This window comes from Pyrus communis, chromosome 2, assembly GCF_963583255.1.
Source record: "Pyrus communis chromosome 2, drPyrComm1.1, whole genome shotgun sequence".
Taxonomy (NCBI): Eukaryota; Viridiplantae; Streptophyta; class Magnoliopsida; order Rosales; family Rosaceae; genus Pyrus; species Pyrus communis.
Window position 1 is genome coordinate 8,510,634 of NC_084804.1, and position 8,067 is coordinate 8,518,700.

Here is an 8,067-nt window from a genome sequence, read left to right on the forward strand (position 1 = left end):
CATTGCCTATTCTAATATTTTAATTTGGCCCATGCTCGTTTGGGAACTGCCATTAAGTCTGCTCGATGTGAAGTAATGTCTCCCATCTGAAAGTCAAAACTCTGCAAATATTTTGTGTTAGGCACTCCCTCAATTTCCAATTAGTTTTGGGTGAAAAATCAACTTCCTTAATCTTATCTGGATGTGAAGTCCATTGACAACGCATACTCTACGTCACCAATATGTCTTTTCATGTGTTAAGCTTAAAATTTAATAACGTACGTAAATGCGAATAAATGTTCCACGTCCAAAAGTTAAGAAACCTTGCAAAACTGTGCAAGGAGTATGGTTAGTCCCCTACTGCCAATTGAATTTGAGGTTAAACCTCAATCTCATCCACTAGTTTACTCTGTAAAAAAAAAAGCCCAAATTCAAATGTCATAAAACAATGGTCGTTTGGATACCTACAAATTTTGCTATGGATTTCAATTGGTACCAAAAAAAAAAAAAAAAAAAAAAAAAAAAAAAAACAACTATGATTGCAACATCAAAACTGAAAATTTATTTATGTTCTCATAAAATTACATCGGAACTTAAAACATACTTTTCTACTACAACGAGGACTTTTATTTTGTGTTGTAGCAAAACTTCATCAAACTAGACACTTAATTTCCCAGTACAACACATTTTCGAAGTAACAAAGGTTACATCAAGTTCCAACTTGCGTTTTAAGCTTGGCAATGATCCAGCAAGAAACCAAGCACTTCAGTTGCTGCTCATATTCCCCATGCACACGTATTTAACCTGCAATGCAGCATTGAGAATTGCCTTAACATTACACATAAAATTATCGTTCTTAGGAGAGTATTGTATGTAGTGCCTAATTATCTCATCTACAAGACAGGCGTGAACGGACATTTTTGCAACATTTGAATCTACTGATGCATCGGGCCATTTCGATATGTTATGTTAACTATAACAAAAGGTGGTATATTCAGTAAACTTACTTCCAAATATTCATCCATCCCATACTTGGAACCTTCTCGTCCAAGACCAGACTGTTTGACACCTCCAAAGGGAGCCACCTTCATTGATTCAGATAATCTCATAAATAACACAATAATTAGAAAAGAAAACTGCTGGTGGATGCAGTTTGGGACCCACCTCTGTCGAAATTAGGCCTTCATTGACACCAACAAGTCCATATTCAAGAGCTTCAGAGACACGCCATGAACGTTGAATGCTATTTGTAAATATGTAAGCAGCTAACCCTGTATATGCATGCGGGAATGTGTTTACGAGCAGCAGGATACAATTTTGAATGAAAAAGTTCAGTTTCTCTAGGGTCTAATGGAGGACAAGGTATCAAAATAGGAAAAGGAAGCTCGAAAAAGAACCTGCATTGGTGTCATTAGCAATGCGGATAGCCTCCTCGTCAGTTTTGAAACGCAAAAGGGGTGCCACTGGCCCAAATACTTCCTCTCTGAACCAAGATACAACGTTTTTTGAGTGCACATGATCTACTAAATAACAGAAGCCAATAGTTGTTGAGCACAACCAAATAAAAATTTGCAGACCCCAAAGCACCCTTGCGATCATCTCAACCAGAGTGACAGAGTGTTAAGGTTCATTAGTTCAAATAAAAAATCCTAATAGTTTGATTATGGAATTCAAATATTGCTAACATATCATATAATTTCTCCAAGTATTTACCTTGATATTAGCATATCACTCTTGACATCCCTGAGAACTGTAGGCTCATAAAAAGTCATTCCAAGGCTATGCCTCTTGGCTCCAACGACAACTTGTGCTCCCTAAAAAAGATCAATCATTAAAGAATTCGAGTCAGTACTGTTTGAATGAAAAGTTTCATTTATTTTATGTCCTCAACTAATTGAATAAGCAAGGCAACACAAAAAACAGTGGAATAGCAACATAACAGTAAAGAGGAAGATAAATGGCAGTCAATGTTTCATCAAACTGATCTTAGTTCCAACCAGCTTGAATGCCGCAACAAAGTCACATAGTTTTTCCAGGTCAAGGTTATATTTTTATGGTACCATCAAAAGAAAATGTAGAGAACTAACCTTTGATACAGCATCTTGAACAAATGATTCGACCTGTAATGTGAATTCCCAAAGTGATATACAGAAATCCATAAAGATTGAAGGGAAGATGTCATACATCAATTCTAATGGAATACAAATTTGAAAAAGAAAAGCAAACCTTTTGTACTGCTGCTTCATTGATTAAAGGGCCCTGCAAAAAAATGAAAGCATTAGGTTAAACCATGGTTACATCGTGTTGGATCCAAGTGTAAACCATGGAAACCAAAAGGGCGATCACGATAGAAGTTAGAAGAAAATGCATGAGAGAGACTACCTGCACCACACCTTCACTGCCCAACTTGCAGATTCTGGACAGCTTTCACAAAAGCATCCATAAATTTCTCATAGATACCTGAACAGATAAAAACTTACTTACAAACCAGCACTACACATTTTGAATCCTAAATTGCATGAAAATCTCAGTACGCAAGAATCAAAATCAGGACATAAACTTGAGTAAAAATTTGGATTTGTTCAGACGGGAACAAGAGCTTTTAAGTATTAAAATCAGAATCAACAGATCTAACATCACAACTACCCACTCTAGTCTGCATACAAAATCTTGTTTTTTATAAGAGCAATATATCCAAAAGGTTGGAACTCTTGGAAACAATTTTTATTGATAAAAGAAGCCAACACATTCCGTTATTCCCAACCACCATCGCATGTAATTCCCGCCCCACCACCCCACCAACCACACCACACCACACCCACCCACCCACCCACCCCCCCCCCCCCCCCCCGGCGCAGTAATGAGCATAATACTTGAAAAATAATAAAGGATATAAAAGTTGCAAACTACAAAAATAATGGTGTTTAAATAACTAGGGAGTAGGGAGCACGTTTTGTAACATGGACTTTCAAGAATTAGCTGGCCTCACTATCACAATCTCATACATGCCATTTGAAAGCAGTTGCTGCTTAATGGAAAAACAGACACCTGAACTTCCAATGTTTATAGAAGCATACGCCAATGATTAGTCTCAGAATCTATACATGAGGGAGCATTCACTCAATTAGAAAAGTAATACAAACTGAACAGCAGTATGATTTCAAAAAGCAAAAAGTTTGTAACTTCTTAGTTAAATGTGTTCCGATCCCTACCTTCTTGTACGATAATTCTATTTGCACAAACACATGTCTGTCCACTATTACGGAACTTTGCTGCAAGCTACAAAACAAATCGTGGGTGATGGTTCAGCTGATGAATGTAAAAAGGAAGTACTTTCAAACAAACAAAAAAAAGGTACAAGGTACCAACAGCACAAATAGAATATAGCTGTAGCTAACTTTGTCAACCGGAAATGGGAACATATTTCCTGCTAGTACATAGCTAGACAAACTTGAAACTACAACACTCAACACTTCCTATTCAGGAAAACATTACTGTGCACGATTGATGCTTTAATTCTTCGGAATCAACAACCAAATAGAAACCAAACAATCAGGTTGGATGCATATATTATTTCCATGTTGAGTAAGTAACTAATGAATGCAAATGTTAGCTGATAAAATGTTACCCTATCGCAGATTGAGAAGTTTAGGTCCTAGTTGGACTTGGAGAAAGCCTCCTCCACGAAGTAGTCAAAGAAAAGTAATTGAATGGGAAATAATTAAAATAGGTACAAAAGTGAAATAAATCAACATAGATACAATATGGAAACAACACGATTAAAATGCATTTAGACAGTTTTACTTACAGCTCCTTTCACAGCCACATCCAGGTCGGCATCATCAAAGACTATGCAAGGTGCATTGCCACCAAGTTCAAGAGATACCTAAAATAATCAACAAACAAAAGCAATTTACCACATGATTCCTCAACTGCTCGGACCATCAACTTTCCAAAACTCTATATCCAATAACCTAAATCTTTACCTTTTTAACAGTCCCAGCTGCACCGGCCATCAACTTCTTTCCAACTGTTGTTGAGCCTGTGAACGTGATCTTTCTTACCTAGATAAGTTGTATGATACAAGAATGGTTAATGTTTTATAGTTTCTAAAGCCATACACCTCCACAGGAAAAATGCATTATTGTGTCACATGAGAAAGGACTGGCTTATGTATAAACTATACACCTGTGGGCTTGCAAGTAAAGCATCCCCAATTTCAGAAGCACTTCCCATAACCACATTCACCACACCCTATATAACAAAGGGTAAACACTATTAGAAACAGAAGAGTCAGTAAAAGTCAACTGCGATGACTGATGAGTGATGACTGAAGCAAAGTTTGGGAAGCCAATATGTTCCTTAGAGAAGATGTAAAATCAACACGAAGCTACAACAGATGTTTCATAGAACATGGTCATGCATCAAGAATTTTCATTCTAAAAATAAAAATTGTCAATACTCAACACTGAGATGTAGAATAGTAAAAAGCCATCGATGATTAAATCTCCAAATGGATATTTGGTCTCAACTGTTCTTTTCTTTGGAAGAGTGAAGATGGAAAACATATTTTGTGGCCATGATGGGAAAAGTCTACCAAAATCAACCATTCATAAAACCATAATTGTTAAAACATAAATACCTACAGCTTTATAAATACTACTAACCAAGAAATTAAGACATTCATTTCCAGCACTTAAGTGAAAAAAATGTACATTAACCTTAATACGAAGTGTATACATGTGTGTGTGTGTACATGTAAGAAACATTACCGGTGGTATTCCAGCTTGAAGGGCGAGCTCAGCTGCTGCTAAAGCTGTGAGGGGAGTAAACTCAGAGGGTTTTATGACTACTGTGCAGCCACATGCAAGAGCAGGACCAACCTTAAACAAAGTGGGGAGTGGAATATGAGATTTTGTGAATGATAGTCATGCACTAAAAGATTGGAATGCTTTCCCTCAATGAAATCTGCACAATTCAGTAATACTAAAATACCTTGCGGGTAATCATAGCCAATGGGAAGTTCCAGGGAGTAACTGCACCAACAACACCTATAGGCTGCAAATTAAAATTTAATAAGAGGTCAACAAATTAACATAAAACTAAATACAGCCCCCTGCCTTCCACCAAAAAAGAAGGCCAAACATCTTTCTGTTGGTCTATTATACGGTAAGCATATAATAGCAATCTTCAAAACCCTGAAGTTGTTCATTGGACGGGTTTTGAAGAGTTTTTTGTTGATGTACTTATATGATTGAACAGCAAGTTTAACATAAACAGAAATGTATCTTTTGTGTCTTTCCTTGTCTAAAGAATTTTTCAGCACACAAATAAAAAATATTCCTAATATTTGGTTATTGGATGAACTAGTTCTAATTCAGAGTAAATATAGGACATCAGAACATCAAAGATGCATCACCTGCTTCAAAACAAACAGTCGCCGATCAGCAAGAGTAGCTGGAATTATATCACCATATACACGTTTTGCCTCCTCAGCATAGAACTCAATAAATGCAGCCCCGTAGTTCACCTGCAATATCAATCTGTGTGACATGTCGATGACGATGAATGAAAATGCAATGCATTCAAAGCTAAAGCTGATTGCTTAAATTCCTTAAACAAAACTCTGAAGTAAGATACCTCACCAATCGCTTCTTTTAGAGGTTTCCCTTGCTCCAAGGTAATGAGTTGCCCAAGCTCTTCTTTGTGGGAAATTAGTAGATCATACCTTGAAGGAAGGGAAGGAATATGAATATCAAGATTCAAGATCAAATGATAGTTCTACAACAAACAGATATAGAATCACAGAACAGCAATTATACCATTTCCTCAGATATTTGCTCCTTTCAGAAGCAGTGAGCTTGCTCCAAGCTACATGAAGAAAGTTTAGATATTTAAATTAGTAAAAGAATATTTTACAACCTCAAGCTATGTTAAATATGACGCCCTCCATATTTACAAAGTGATGAATACATAAGCACCGTTAACTCAGTTTAAAGAAGTATGCTAAATGCAGAAGATAAATTTCTTCAAGCGTCTAATGTAATCACAAATTCACTACATGGATCAGTTCCCATACAACTAAATGCACCATAGGCTGAAGATATTGCATCATTTGTCTCCTTTTGACCCATGCATGGAACAGTTGTTATAACTTCGCCGGTTGCTGGATTGTGAACCTGCATGATAGGAAATAGATGGATATTTGAAGGATCAGAACCAGTCATCCAAAGGGGCAAATAAAGAGATCTTTTGTACATACCTTTATAATGTTCCCATCATATGCATCAGACCATTTCCCCCCAATAAGGCCTTGGCTACGCAAAAGACCAGCACCATTAAGCTGAGAGACAAAGCTTTTCACGTCCATGCTAATCTGACACATCCAAATCCGGCATTCAAACTTTGATATATATATATATACACACACACACACACAAAAATACAACTTCAAGATAGACAATTCTAAAAATAAATTGTAGACAACAAAATCAGATCATTTACAACTTCTTGACTATAACGAAGAATAATCCAAACATAATCAAACAGTACTACTAGAGTGGGAAGAAGAAGAAATATCCTCATATCAAGAAACACATAATAATCTTATATGTATTAAAAAAATAAAAGACGACCCTTAATTTTGTAGGATGGCGAAGGAAAAAAATAGATATTAATCCACAGTGTAAGCATGAAAACACTTGACATCCTCCTGCAAGTCTGAGAACACATTCAAAATGCATGGAACGTAACCAAAGTATATCAGCATTTAGTGGTTCCAATAAAAATTGGAAAGCTCCTTCAACATCCCAAACCTTAGCAACATCCCATTTTCAATCCAATCCATCATCACGGAGACCCATCTAGATCATATAACAAAGCAATCGAATGGGGATACAGCAAAGCTAGAAACTTTAAAACCAAAAACCCAGAAATTTACATAAAGCAACAATATTTCGCATAGAACATTGAGGCAATTGCCAACCTGATCAACCTCAATCAAATTGATAGTCAATATCCAAAACCAAACTCAAATTTAATCAAACCCAAAATATACACATCCATGATCATACAATGCAAGCAGAGGGAGAGAGTCACTTACTAGTGCTGCTCACAGTTAAGAGCGTGAGGGTGTTGCAACTGTTGGGCAACATAAATACACAGAGAGAGAGAGATGACAAACAGGTGGTGGGTTACCTGGCGAGAGAGAAGAGGAGTTGGGGCGTGCATGGAAGGCAAATGTGAGAGGAGCCTGAAGGATCGAGCTGCCATGCGTGACGCTCTGAAGGTCATGTCAGATTTAAATTTCTGTCTTTTTACTCCTTTTCTGCTGCTTCTATGAACCTCACCGCTCTGGTTTTTTTCGACTGCTGAAGCTCAGTGCTCTCACTGAAACTCGCGCTGCCTTCGTGACTGCAAATTTGACAATTGTGGCACCCTCTCTGGAGAGGCTTTTTTGTTTTTGGAGTGTCAGCATTTTGGGGTGTTTGGCAACGACCCTATTCATTTTCTGGATTGAGGTTTGTAGGTAATATAAAGCTCCAGAATTACTTAATAGAACTTAACAAGCACGAATTACTAGATTTCAAACTACTTAACGAATTCCTATAACAACCAAGATTGTCATGTCACTTTTCACATATAACGCACTGTTTTCCATCGACAATTTCCACCATCATAACAAATAGTTGATTCAATGAATAAAAAATACACATTATTAGCATTTAACTACGTTAATCGACTATTATGATCAAACATCACCTCACTAAGTTTAACAAGCCAACTCCATAATGTTTGTCATAGTTCTCTACTTGAAATCCAAATATCTAGCATTGTAACCTAAAGTCACAACATTAGAGTAAACTTAAAAAAATTCTATGCTTGAGAATCTAGGATGCTGGACCAACTCAACGGAACCGAATAGGAAAAGGGATTTCGGACCACTCAATAGAATTCAACGAAGATAAGGCTCCCCAATGCGGATTACCCAGGCAAAACCACAGGTTTATTTCCTATGGTCTCTCAGTGCGGATTAACCAGGTGAAGTCAACTCTAGAATGCGCATGGTCCCCCAATGAGTATTAATCA

General features: G+C 37.0%; 1 pseudogene; it reads right to left on the minus strand.

Moving 5' to 3' along the window:
- Positions 1–515: 515 nt before the first annotated feature.
- LOC137726211 (succinate-semialdehyde dehydrogenase, mitochondrial-like) lies at positions 516–7,530 on the minus strand (annotated as a pseudogene).
- Positions 7,531–8,067: the final 537 nt, after the last annotated feature.